The sequence below is a fragment of the Castor canadensis genome, chromosome 6 (assembly GCF_047511655.1).
Source record: "Castor canadensis chromosome 6, mCasCan1.hap1v2, whole genome shotgun sequence".
Taxonomy (NCBI): Eukaryota; Metazoa; Chordata; class Mammalia; order Rodentia; family Castoridae; genus Castor; species Castor canadensis.
In genome coordinates, this window is record NC_133391.1 from 75,962,253 (window position 1) to 75,976,126 (window position 13,874).

Genomic DNA, 13,874 nt, shown 5'->3' on the forward strand with positions numbered 1-13,874 from the left:
ACACTTTTAAAAAATGAAAAACCTTCAAAATGGAAGAAAATGTTTGCGAATTCTATTATATCTGACAAGGAATTTGTATCAGAATATGTAAAGAAATTTTACAATTCAAGAATAAAAAACAAATAGCCCAGTTTAAAAATGACAAAGAATTTAAATACACATTTCTCCAAGAAGATATGCCAATAAGCACATGAAAAAGATGACTCAACACATTAGTCAATAGAAATGTGAAAATAACAAATACATACCCATTAGGACAGCTATCATAAAAATGGCAGATAATAATAAATTAGGCAAAGATGAGAAGTTTTGAGTCCTCAGACACAGCTAGTGGAAATGTAAAATGGTGCACCACTTTGGAAAATTACTTGATAATTCCTCAAAATGGGAAACATAGAGGTTCCATCTGACCTAGCAGCTCTACTCCTCAGAATCTACCCAAGAAAAATAAAAATACATCCACACTAAAACAAATGAACATTCACAGAGGCACTATTGATAAGAGCAGAAAGGTGGAGACGACCTAAACATCAGCTGATGAACGGACAAACAAAATGTGGTATGTCCATGAAAGAAATGAAGTGCTGGTTTATCTTAAAATCCCCATGAAGCTCAGAAACATACTAAGTAAAAGAAGCCAGTTACAAAAGACTACATGTTGTGTGATTCCATTTAGGTGAACTGTCCAAAACAGACAAAACCATATGTGGAAACAGTAGATTAGTGGCTAGCTGAGGTTGGCACAGAGGGGCAGCGATGGAGGTTTCTTTTGACGGCAATGAAAATGTTTTAAGATACATTGTGGTGATGGTTGCACAACTCGATGAATATACTAAAAGCCTTGAATCGAAATGTATGCTTTTTGGTGGCAGTAGGGTTTGAATTCATGGTCTTGTGCTTGCTAAGCAGGCACCCTACTGCTTGATTCATGCCCCCCGCCTTTTTATGCATTAGTTAATTTTCAGATAGAGTCTCAAGTTTTTGCCTGAGGCCAGCCTCAAACTATGATCCTTTTACCTACAGCCTCCAGCACATATGGGATCACAGCACGTCAGGGATCACAGACACACCACCACACCTGGCTTATTGGTTGAGATGGGGTCTCATTCACTGATTTTTTGCCCAGGATGGCCTCAAACCATGATCCTCGCAATCTCTGCCTCTCAAGTAGTTGAGATTACACCTGTAAGCCACCCACTCAACCTGAAATATAAACTTTAAATGGATGAATTTTATAGTTTATGACATTGCAATATGTATATAAGCTGGATGAGATGGCCCATCCCTTGATAAGGCCAGCCTGGGCAGAAGGCCCCATCTGAATCAATAAGCCATGAGTGGTGGAAATGTCTGTAATGCCAACTACACAGAAGGCTGTAGGTAAGAGGACGATGGTTCAGGCAAAAAACAAAACCCTATCTGAAAAATAACCTGTAGCAAAAAGGGTTAGAGGCATGGCTCAAAGTGGTACAGCACTTGCTTAGCAAACACAAGGCCCTGAATTTAAACCTCAGTACCAACCCTCCGCCCCCCCACCAAAAAAAAATATAAATATATATATACTAGAACTAGTGTCACAGCCTTCAAAATTTTCTGGAACTGCATTATTTTTGTGATTTCTTTCCAGATTTCACCATCCGAAGGAAAGACTCTGATATTCAATGTATTTCTATTTCTTGCCCAGGAAAAAAACATTATTTCCAATAGTTGCATAATTTGAACAAAAATTAAGCTACATCGTCTCAGCTGTCTGTATCTACAAGTCTGCCCAGTCATAATCATCTTCTTCCTGATGAGCCCTGAGATCCCAAAGAGTCCTGAGTCATTCAGAGATTCATCTCTTTTCCTTCTACAGTATTTCTTTCACTCCAATACACACACACACACACATACACACACACAAGCACATACACTTATACAAAACAAGTCCAAGTCTATGAACAGAAATATGGAAATAAATTTTCTTTTCAGTCCAATCTACAGAGAACAATCAAAACAGCAACAATAAAGCCAACCCATTCCCCAAGAATTCTAGCTATGTGGCTTTTTCCTATAGTGCAGCTCCATTATTTGGGCAGGATTTGGCTGCAGTGTGAGGAATTTATGTTACACAGAAGTCATTTTCTTAGGAGCATTGCTGAACAATAGGCTATTGAATGAGCGTGTCAGTTCTCCATCTGTGGATGTCCTTTTTATTTTTATTTTTTTTGAGTGTCATTAAAGATTTTTATCTGTGAACTCCAAGCTACAACTCAGTCTACCCATAACGCAAGAGGACTAACGAGATTTCTTATAACCCACATCCTTTCCTATTACCTACGTATTTAACAATTTCCCTTCAATTCTGTCAGCCCTTGCAGTGCCTCCTCTGTTTTACTGTTGTTCATTTTCAGCTTAATAACCACCTCATTCTATGCACCATGTTTCTGAAAATTTCGGGGACTAGCCATGTAAGAGAAATGCACTCTTTGAATTTAGAACAGTACATTATGTGTATACTTTTATATTATGTTCCATTTGTGCTGCTCCAACAGCATTGGCTGATCTCAGAGGCAACTGAAATGACTACAATGTTTTCCATTTGGAGAAGGCAGCTTACTTAGCAGATAGAAAATAGCACTGATTTTCTTTACCATTAGATATAATTGGGCATGTTTTGGGGCCCTCACCCAAAACCAGTTCTAGGCCTCAGCCTGCCAAGTTTGAACTATATGTCATGGCCAAGGAAATTATAACCTCAATATTTTAGCTTTGTTTTTAAGTCTCTTCTTAACTCTGAAGACTGATAAACTCATCCAAAAAGGTCTGTTCACCAAAGTTTTAGAGTACCACTATTTTGAGTACCAAATTTTAGTACTCTGAGGCTGAGTAATAATAATAACAACTAGTATCCACTGAGCTCTTGTAATGGATTAGCCACTCTTTAACAATAGATCAATGTAGATGTAGATGTATACAGAATTAACTTACTTAACTCCAACAGTGACCCTGTGGGACAGGTCTTATTATTATCCCCAATTTATAGATGGAGCAATTAAGATATAATTTAAGAAACCTCAAGATCACACAACTTGCAACAGGCAGAACTGGGACTTTAAACCCAGGAAACTGGTTCCCAAGACTCAAAGGTAGGATGCCTTGTAGTAGGATCTTAATAACCTCTTTGAGTGAACAAGTGGAAGACATAGTGCAAGGAAAGACATCCATGACAACAAAATTCCATGTACTCATCTCCTCCCATCTTTTCCAAGCATGTGCCCTCCAGGAAGCCTCCCAAGATTACTAGAATAGAAAGGACATTGTTCTGTCATCCTTCTTCCCTGCTTCCTTTCTACCTCCTCCTAGATGGGGAGGGGCCTTTGTGCAGAACGTGTTTATGGAGAGAAACATGGACTTGTGAAGCAAGTCAGTTCCTGGGAACCCAGACACCAGTGTGCAATGAACAAGGTCAATCTGGTTTTTGACTCATTATGATCAATGGAATAAAACAAGGATTCTGGTAAAGCAGGCACAGGTAGCAAAAATTCTGCAGAAAGAAATTATTTTGGATCCCAGAGTTCTGACACTGGGTTTTAATCTTATCACTTTTTTTTTTCTTTGGTGGTGGTGGTGGTGGTAGTACTGGGGTTGGAACTTAGGATCTTGAGCTTGCTTAAGCATATGCTTTACCACTTGAGCCATAGACCTTTTTTGTTTTAGCTATTTTCCAGATAGGGTCTACATGTTTTGCTTTGGTTTGGTTTGGTTTGATTTAGTATGGTTTGGTTTGAGGTTTGGGGAATTTTATCCCCCCAGAGATGACTTGGATAGATGATCCTCTTACCTATTCCTTATCATAGGCATATACCACCATGTCCAGCTTGTTAGTTAATATGGGGTCTCAATAGCATTTTGCTGGGCTGACTCAAACTTCAATTCTCCAAATCTCTACCTCCTGAGTAATTGGAATTACAGGCATAAGCCAGGGTGTCTAGCCCTAATCTTATCTATTCTTACCTCTTGCTTGAGATCAAGATTGCATGATTAAAACTGGACTTAATTAACTAATTTGAAAGTTTCTCTTTGGGTTCCTGTGAATTAATCAGTCAAATTAGCCAAGCTGCTCTTTCCCTTTTTACAAACCAAAAGTCAGTACTTGAAGGTCCAAAGTATTTGGCATATCCAAAAGTATGCAATAGTGACAGCATGTTGAAGAGGTCACCTGAGGTAACTGTGATGGGGTGAGAGGAACAAAGCCAAGCAAAGTTGCCTCACCTGTTGGGAAATCTCAGCTATGCCTAGTTTGGAACCACAGACTCAAAGGGCCAAGTATGTCACTATATATACATTTACTCACTTAATCTCCCCAACAGTGCTGCTAGACTGTCTTATCCTCAGTAAAAAGAAGGAAAGTAAGGCTAGGACTTGAACCAGGTCTTTGGCCATCTAAAATTCTCATTTTAACCATCACAATGCTCCTATCCTAACAAACATCTTAGCATGAAGACAGAACCTGTTCAACAAATACCATTCCAGAGCCAATTCAACTTGCTTCAGCTTGGATTTTTAGGCAGTAGAGAGGCAGAGACCCTAGTGTATTTTTCTCCAAAGCCTAGTCTGGCTTTTGGGAGTAAGGTATCATTTCTCAAATACCCTAATTAAATGTAAATAAGGGATAGCAACTTATAGCCAATAACAAGTTTAATGTAGGAGGTAATTAATTATTTTTATATTATTGTTATTTTGTTACAACTTTTGCAGTATTACACTTGGGTAATACATTTTGGTTGTTGATAGTCCAATATTGTATAATACATCAGGCTTCAAAATCTTTTCAGCAACATTGTTTAATTTGACCACTGTGGGAAACAGGAGAGTATTACTCCAGTTTCACAGAATGGAAACTAAAGTTTTGTATTCCCAGTGTCACATGACTGCTAAGTAGTTGAGAGAGTATTGAAGGCTATTTGTTTGACTCCGGAATCAGTGTTCTTGTAACTATTCCACAGTTTCTCATAAATCCATTATTTCACTTTCATACCATCATAAATTGGGTTACTAACCATCTCTCATATAGATTTCAGAGTCATTTTTGATAGGTGAATAACGAAAAAGGCCAGTATATTGGATTCTATGATGTGAACTACAAGAAGAAAATCTTTTCAGGTGCAAGACATTTATGGAAAAAAATTCAGAAAATGGGCCATTAACAAGAAAACAGATTAATAGGGGCATATCCATATAATGAAATACTACATAGCCACATCGCAGGGAAAAAATATATACCTTTTCTAAACACAATAGCATGAATAAATCACACAAAGGCTGAAAAAAAAAACCAGTTACAGGATACATTTTGTATAACACTTATATAAATGTTACATATAAATTGTAAAATACACAAAAGTACTGCAAGTTTGCAGACAGCAGGGCAAAAGTACTAACAAATTATGGAAATACTTCTCACCAAATTCAGAAGATAGTAGTCCCTTCTTATCCACAGGAGATATGTTCTAAGACTTCCAGTGGATGCCTGAAACCGTAACTCAAATACCATGTTTTTTCCTGTACATATATGCCTATGATAAAGTTTAATTTATAAGCTAGGCACAGCAAGAGATTAACAACAATACCCAATAATAAAATAGAACAATTAAAACAATATGTGGTAATAAAAGATATTTGAATGTAGTCGCTTTCTGTCTTGAAAGAGTCAAGACAATCACGCATAGTTTTGGTACAAGGTTAACCACAGATACTGAAGCTGAGTGCAGGGTTGGGGAGGGACTCCTGTTCTTTTTGTGTCTGGAAAGATACAGAGAGTGATAAACTTATGCTGGTAATGTTTTCATTTTTTATACTGTAGTTGACATGTGGAGATTTGAAATATTTTTCCTTACACATTTGTGTATATTGTAAATATGGTACACTACCTTTTCAAAAAGAAAATGAAGAAGTCAACAATTCATTCTGCAAATGCTAAGGGCAAGCAATGTGCCAGGCACTGTGCTGGGGTTAGGAAGGTACTGGGACTTGTACCATGCCCTCTCAGACCCTCTGACCCAGTAGAGAAGATGGAAGATGTGTGTGTCATGCCAGGAAGTATGGGAACCGTGAAAACATGGAACGAGGGAAACTAATGTAGGTCAGGTGACCTAGGAGAGCTTCCAAGAGAAAAGGAAGTTTAAACTGAGACTGACTAACTTGTAGTCATTAGGAAAGAACAGCCCAGACTGAACACGTGCAACGTTCCCAAATCTACAATCCCACACTGGAGCAAGCAAGGGAGAAGGAGATGTACCCTGAGGCTGCACAAGGAGGTAGGAACAAATTTGACTGAGCACTGTATGTGGTGGATGTGCTGCACATGCTAGCAAGTGCAAAGTGGGATGGGTAAGGAGTGGAAGAAAGCAGAGTACCCTAAAATGTTTCAGTGACCTCATACCTGTGACATCCAGAGCCCTTTCCGAATTCTAGCCTAACGCAGAAACAATTTCAGCAGTAGCGGCGGCCAGGGTGAGCTTGGGCCAGCTAAGGCTCCCCCTAATTCCTATGACGGAATTACTTGGGCAGATTGCCACATTGGAGGTATTTTACCATTTGTCATAGGCAAGTTACACAACTCGGTTAGTGATTAAATTACCAGCATTGCTACTATTTGAGTAGGGAAGGTTCAAGGTTGTTTCTTGCTCCTGCTCTTTCATTTGAATGGAATTATATTCATTCTTTCTTAATCTCCATGTTTAAGAAAAGAAAGCATAAAAATCATGACCAATCTCCAATAGTGTCAAAAGGCAGCATTCCAGCTCATTCATCAAGCATTAGCCCCCCTGTGTTTAACCTTGGTCCCCTGTTTAGATTTATAAAGTGTGAGCTCATTGTCAGTTTCATTTATCTCTGTTATTAAATTTACTAGTCCTCTTTCAAATGGCATTATATCTTCTTATCTAATTCAAATAAATGTCTTACTTATGGCTAGAATGTAGATGGTGAAATCTCATTGTTAACTTAGTAATTGAGATAATTGCATTGTTTTGCTTTCCTAATAGAATCTTGAATTGATTGTTCATCCCTGAAATACCACTCAGTTTCACCAACCTTACTCAGAGCATTCCCTGGTTCTCAACATTTCCACAAGGATGGAACATTCTGGACCTATTCTTCAACTAGTGCTTATCTTAGCTTACTTTTCTTATAAACAACACAAAAGTTATCACTGGGATTTGAGATTTGTGCTTATTTTTGTTATTCATGATTAAGTATACTAATGGTATAGTAGCTAAAAGTTCAAAGTTTTAGACTTATCACTGTGCATTTGTTATTAAATTCATATACTAGGGGCAAAAGCCAGTTGTGTTGCATCCTTATCTCCTACAGGCAAACCCATGTGATATGTATGTTACAGACATAGATAATCAAAAGAGAGAATTAGCCAAAAATGATGTAAGTGCAGCAGAAGAATGAAAATTGATGACACTGGAAGTAAAATCCAAGCCAAATGTAAGAAGAGTTATAGGAGAAATAGTTGACCAGGTAATGTCACCTTCGTTCACCATTGGCTCCTTCAGAGATACGCAGCCAAACAAACTTAGTGACAGCAAATTAAGTGGCATAAAGGAGCAAAGTGACCATGGCAGAAAAGAATGAAAATGGCCTAGAGGAAGTTCTGGCAAACCACTTCACATTAAAAGAACTGCTGGAGAGAACTCACACTGATGTAGAAAGGAAAATGTTAGAATCTGTTCCAAACTTAGAAAGGAGTATGACAATTTGCCAAGACCTAGAAGATACTTGCTCCATGCTGTTAGCTATATGATGAAAAGAGAAACACTGTTCAAATTACTATTCTTAAGTGTTTTAGACTAATGCTTCATGTTTCTAATGTTCTAAATTACCATGCACTAAATAAATAATAGTCTTACTATATTTTAATTTCTTATAGATTTATTGCTGATGACAAGAGAATTATTAACAGTCATGGAACAATTGTGATTTTTCACATAGACCGTGATGATCATCACTTTTCACAGTTTGGCTTATATGATAATTTTTATGGTCCTACACTACTGTGCAAAGGGAAGGCTGTCTGTATACTGAGCATCAAACATAGGCCTGGTCCATTGATTGTTGTTACATAACTCACAAGGATATAATTTCATATCTGGATGAATGAGTAAATGGGTGAATTAATGAATAAATAACTTCTAAGTGGGCTTCACCTATATTAAAATAGTAGCAATGAAGAGGATATATTCTTTCTCCCTGACCACTGCGATCTGCCACAGTCCTTCCCTCATCTGGCTGCTAGGCCCATGTCCTAGAAATAGACCTTCTTGGGGCTCAAATTCATTCTAAATTCCTAATAGTGGCCCTGAAGCTAGAAGTCAACTCACCAGCCAGAAAGTCAGTACAGAAACTTGCAATTGGGCCCACCTGGGCCAAGCTGAGACCCACTTGGTCATATCCACCATCATTGCTGTCTCAATCTGGAATTGGGTTTATGATTCAGATTCTCCCAGTCTTACACTATGGTTGCAGGGCATATGAATACCTAAATAAATGGCTTTTACTATAAACTTCAGTCTGGCTAATATTTTTACATCCTCTCTTCCCCATCTTTTCTAGAACTGTTAATAAATATCCAGATTCCATGTTCATTTTTCATACTGAAGAGTAGCAAAGAAGCCAAGATGTCAACATTGACTGACAACCCTTCAAAATCTATGAACATGATCTTGAAACAATTGAAAATTTAGCTCTACTGATATTTTCCCTGTGATTGTATCATTATAATCCTGGTGGAAGTGTGACTGGGAAGAGATGACACAAAGAGGACAATATTCCCACAGCTGTGGATGTCAGATGGGCGATCTCTTAAGACATTTCCAGGAAATACCACAAATCAACTTATTTATGTTTCTTTTTCTCCTGGGAGTCTTCTCCAGGGATGTTTTAAAAATTGAATTAACCTCTTTCCAAAGACCTTTAATAATTGCTCATTCCATGCATGTACAGAAATTTCCTTCCAAATATGTTGCTGGGGGAGACCCCTGGTGTTCTCCTGGCTAGGATTCAACATTCTCACTGTCAAGTTCAATTCCAATTATGTCTCTCAGAGCTAGATTGGGAATTCTATTCTTTCCTATTTTTATTTGGCAAACATTTATTGAACACTTATTCTGTTTCCCTTTCTTTGGCACTAAGATTAATGCTGAGAGTGAAACACATGCCTGTACTGGGCCCTACAGACCAATGGATGAACAAGTAAAAAGACTTCCTGAGATTAAACTCACATCACATGCCAGGAAGGGAACAAACCCAGTTAAGGGAAGGAGGATACCAGGAGAGACAACCTCAGAGAAGATAGCTGAGCAAGGATTCCAAGGCCTTGAGCCCTGGAATACCAGGAACTGAGGAAAGAGACGCTCTCCCATAGGCAAAATGCCAATGGACTTTGAGACAGGGCAGGGACATGTCAAGGAGGATACTGGAAATGGTGTGCATGCTGTACACAGCTGAGACCTATTTAAGGGCAGAGTAACTGATGTGATTTCTGGATGTGACATTTTGCCACCTGGGCGTCTGGCTCTGGCTCGACAGCTTGTCACTCAGGTTGGAGTGGGATCTACTAGGCAGAATCCACAGGGAGCCTGGCAGAGTTCCCTCTGTTTCCTATTTGCACAGGCCTATCCTCCTCACAACTCTGCATTGAGGCTCTGTCCAAGCCTGACCTTGACCTGGGAATCATAACTGAGGTTCTTAGTTACAGGCTCCTCTTTCCTCAAGTGCTTTCTGTAGTAGCTAGTGGAGTACAGCAGTTTTCTTCTTCCACATTCACTGCCCACAAGCAGGAGGCTGACAATCTCTTATGGTATGAGTGCAGTACAAGGGGACCTCCTGGAAAGAGTCTTGCTGAGGGTGTTGGTGGAGAGAAGGGCCCTGAGCCAGCTTCACACAGGAGGGAACCATGCATGGTAGGGTTACTGGGAATTATCGAGTCTATTTTCTCATTATTGCTTCAGCATTTCAAAAGAATCACAGTACCAAATTTTTAATCCTAGTATAGCACATCATTGAGAAAGCCTGTGATTTGAACAAAGCCAGGAAACTACTTGCCCCATGTCATCTTATCATACAATAAAACCTGTAACTGTATGTAGAACAATTTTAAAATAATTGATTAGAGGACTTGGCAACTCACAGGACTTTATAGTATTTCTGTCTGTTAATACCAGGGTTTTGGGGGAAAGGAATGACAGATAAGCTGATATGTCCAGGTCATTTCTCTCTCTGAGTCTCCATTTCTTTATTAGCTAAAAAAAAAATAAAAAAGAATGATGATACTGTAGCCCCCTCAAACTGCAGAGAGAATTAAGTTTATGAGCATCAACTACATGGTTTTGCCTGAGTCCCAGCTAGGGCTCATAAGTAGCATCACTTATGATGAAACACTATTTCTCTTTAAAAAACCAAGCAAAGATTTGTTCTATGTGGTAGGATGACCTACCTTCTATTCTAAAATTCCTTCTATTTCTGTCTTAATAATGTGAGGGGCCATGGACTGCACAACTCAGACCACAGAGGAAAAGTCTAAAGCCACATGAAGTCCAGCAAATTGCCAGAAAATAATAATCAATCCGTTAGCAGTGGTCTTGGCTCCATTCGAACTAATGACACATGGTCGATACTATATTTATTTCACTTCCTAGGCAAAAGACACTTTGGTAGTGGTTACTCTATAAAATATTTGTGATCTGGACATAAAGGACCTAATTGTAAACATTATCATTTTGATACCAGGTTAAGACATATGTGTATGTGTATATGTATGCATGTGTTATGTTCTTAATGTAATTTTTGAGGGCTGCCCATGGGCCAACTTCTGTGCTAAGGATTTTAGGAATTATCTCATCTATACATATGTGTATATGTTCAATATTACTCTTATCCCATTTCACAGATGAAAACATATAGGCTTGATGCCAGAAGGTATGTCGTCCAAGGTTCCCCACCTGGTGATAGATCCAGGACACAGACCCAAGACTCTGTTGTCTTGACTGCACTCTGTGGGAGATCACCTTCTACTATCTCTTCATACTAAATACAGTGGCTGAGAGAGTAGACCCCTGGGCAAGCCACATCACCTTTTTGTGCCTCAGGTTCCTCATTGGTTAAATGGGGACAATAATCCTACCCACTTTAGACAGCTGTTGGTGGATTATTTAAGATGATACATGTAAATCACTGAGCCAAGAATAACCCATCTCACCCTTTAGGAAGCCCGCCTAGCCCTGCTGGAATATCACACTTCACTTTCTGGGAAAGAATTTCCACAGATGGATCTGGCCTACAGGCCCTGTTCCTAGCTGAGGTCACGCTCTGTAACTAGCTCCACCCCCCCTGTTTTGGCTTCTTCAGATGGAAGGCTAATATTTCATTCTCATCCCAGTTTCCTTAATCAGTACTGTTTCATTCCATGTTTAAGAAATACACATCCTCCCATGGTTCTGTTGATTTCTGGACTAACAGATCTCCAGAGTCCCAGGATTCTCTGCTCCCAGTGTTCTTCCTCACAGAAATAAAATCTAAAGAAAATCCATCAGCCTGGCTTGTCTGTCCTGGAAGGAAATGCCCTTGAGGAACAAGGACTGGGATCACATCTCCACTGTGGCGTGAGGGCCACACACTAAGTTACATTCATTCCCTTTCTCTCCCTCCCTGGCTTTCCCTCCTTCGTTATTTCCCTTCTCCTCCTTTTCTCCTCATCTATTGCCACTCTACATATCTTCTCATTTAATCCAAGTAACAGCCCATGAAGAAGTGATTTAAAGGTGGGGTTCAGAGCCAACTTCCCCGAGGTATAGTATTACTCTGTGCCTAACTTCCTCATCTGTAAGAGAGACTACTAATAGTACCTGCATCATAAGACTGTTTGAATTATCAGGAGAGGGAAAGGAAAGGCTACTGAGAGGTGAAGAGGATAGAAGTACTATATATATATATATATATATATATATATATATCCATCCATGAGGGGCTCCAGAAATGTGTATGTATAAAGACAGCATAATGAAACCCACCACTGTTTGAAAGAGAGGGGAGGAGGGACATAGAGAGTAGAAATATAATGGAAAATATGAACTTGTTCAAGGTATACCATATGGAATTATAACAATGAAATCCCTCATATACATAAATAAATAAATAACATTTTGATAAATCAAAATAAACTAAAAAAACTAATTTAAAAGAGAAAATTTTAAGAAAGCTTATTTGAGACTAGTACTTAAACCAGTAGTACCTAGTACATAGCTATTGCAATAAAGTGTTATTGTTGCTGCATTTAATTAATTAATGGTAAACTCTGGTTTTGCAATGTTAAATAACTCACCAAGGCCACACAGGTCATGAGTTGCAGAGCTGGTCCTCCAAACACTACAAAAGATTACCCTGCCTCTGGTTGAGTAAATCTCATATTCATTACTCAGCTGAGCAGGGGTGAACTTTGCAGGATCCTCAAAATAGACAAAAACGGCCCATTGAACTGACAGCTTCACTTGCAATAATTCGATCTCAGTGGGAACAAGTACCGAAAAGCACAGGTATAAGGATGTTCCTTGCAACATTGTGTTGTCATAAGACCAAAACTATAAAAAATGCCCACCAATGATGAGCTCTAGAAACAAGATAGAGAACACACAAATAGTGGTCTCTATGTTGCTGTTAATCAAATGAAGAAAAAACAAAACAAACTAATACATAAAAGATCCCCAAGTCCTGGAGCTACTAGAAAAATAAGGTGCCCGAAACAGTTATACAGACCTATGTAATGGCAGGAAAAATCCCAAGAAACTTATCAGGAGTGGGCTTTGGAGAGGAGCACACGATGTGGTGAGAAGGTTGCATAGCAAGGTTCATCATTTAACTCTTTGAATCTTGTTTGTGGACAGAGAGCAGAGGGGTGACTAGAACCCAACAAACCCAAAGTTAGGTCTTAGGTCCACCATTGTGTGGTCATTGACTCTGTTTCCTCATCCATGCAATGGAGCAATAGTAACTATCTTGTAGGTTGAAGTAAAGATCAAATGAAATAAAATATTTGACACCTACTGAACATTCAGTAAATGGATATAGCTATGTACACAAATGCAGAGGTGGTTAGGTGGGTGGGTAGATAGATCGAGATAGATAGATAGATATAGATAGAAAGAAAGACAGATACCACATAAAAAGATTCTATGTCTGTCACTCTTCTTTGTTCTCTCTCTTCCCTTGACTGAGAGAATGGCAGTCCTGTATGTATTGACTAGACATCATTGTAATAGCAGTACTGCCAAGCTTTGTGGTCTTACAGATCTGGATTTGAATTCCAGTATTACCACTGGGTAGCTAGTGACCCTAGGTAAGTTTTAAGATCTCTGGATCTTTAACAAATGGTACCAATAATATTTACCCAGGGGGGATTATGCAGAACAAAACAAAATCCCTATGATCCCCTGCTCTTATGAAACACTCTAAGAATCCCTGAAAATAGCCTAGTGTGACTAGTCCTATGGGCCCACCATAAATATCTGTTAATTCACCACACCTCTATCTTTCCAGGAAAGGCATCTATAAATACCCTGATCTTTTCCCAACTTTCACAACTATCATTTAACCTAACAACTCCAATTGTTATTAACTTTTCAGGCCAAAACATATGTACTTGTCTTTGCATTGTCTTTAGTTCTCATTTCATCAAATGATACACTTGAAATCACTTTTTTTCTCTAGCTGTCTTCCTCACTCTTGCCTTGATAACTGTCCAACTCAAACTACCAAAGTGCCACCTACATCAGGGTCTACTAGATGTGGAATTCAACTCCATTTCCAAAGAGAAGAGCTTCTCTTCCCAA

General features: G+C 38.8%; 1 long non-coding RNA gene across 2 annotated transcripts in view; it reads right to left on the bottom strand.

The window, feature by feature from the left end:
* The window catches only part of LOC141424133 (uncharacterized), a 124,533-nt gene that overhangs the window by 41,975 nt on the left and 68,684 nt on the right, over positions 1-13,874 (bottom strand). Inside the window, exon 1 of one of the 2 annotated variants that reach the window (XR_012449019.1) lies at positions 6,425-6,500. The exons of the other annotated variant lie outside the window; for it this stretch is intronic. This is a non-coding gene — a long non-coding RNA (uncharacterized lncRNA). Of the gene's footprint in view, positions 1-6,424; positions 6,501-13,874 lie in introns of those variants that run through there. 2 annotated transcript variants of the gene reach the window in all.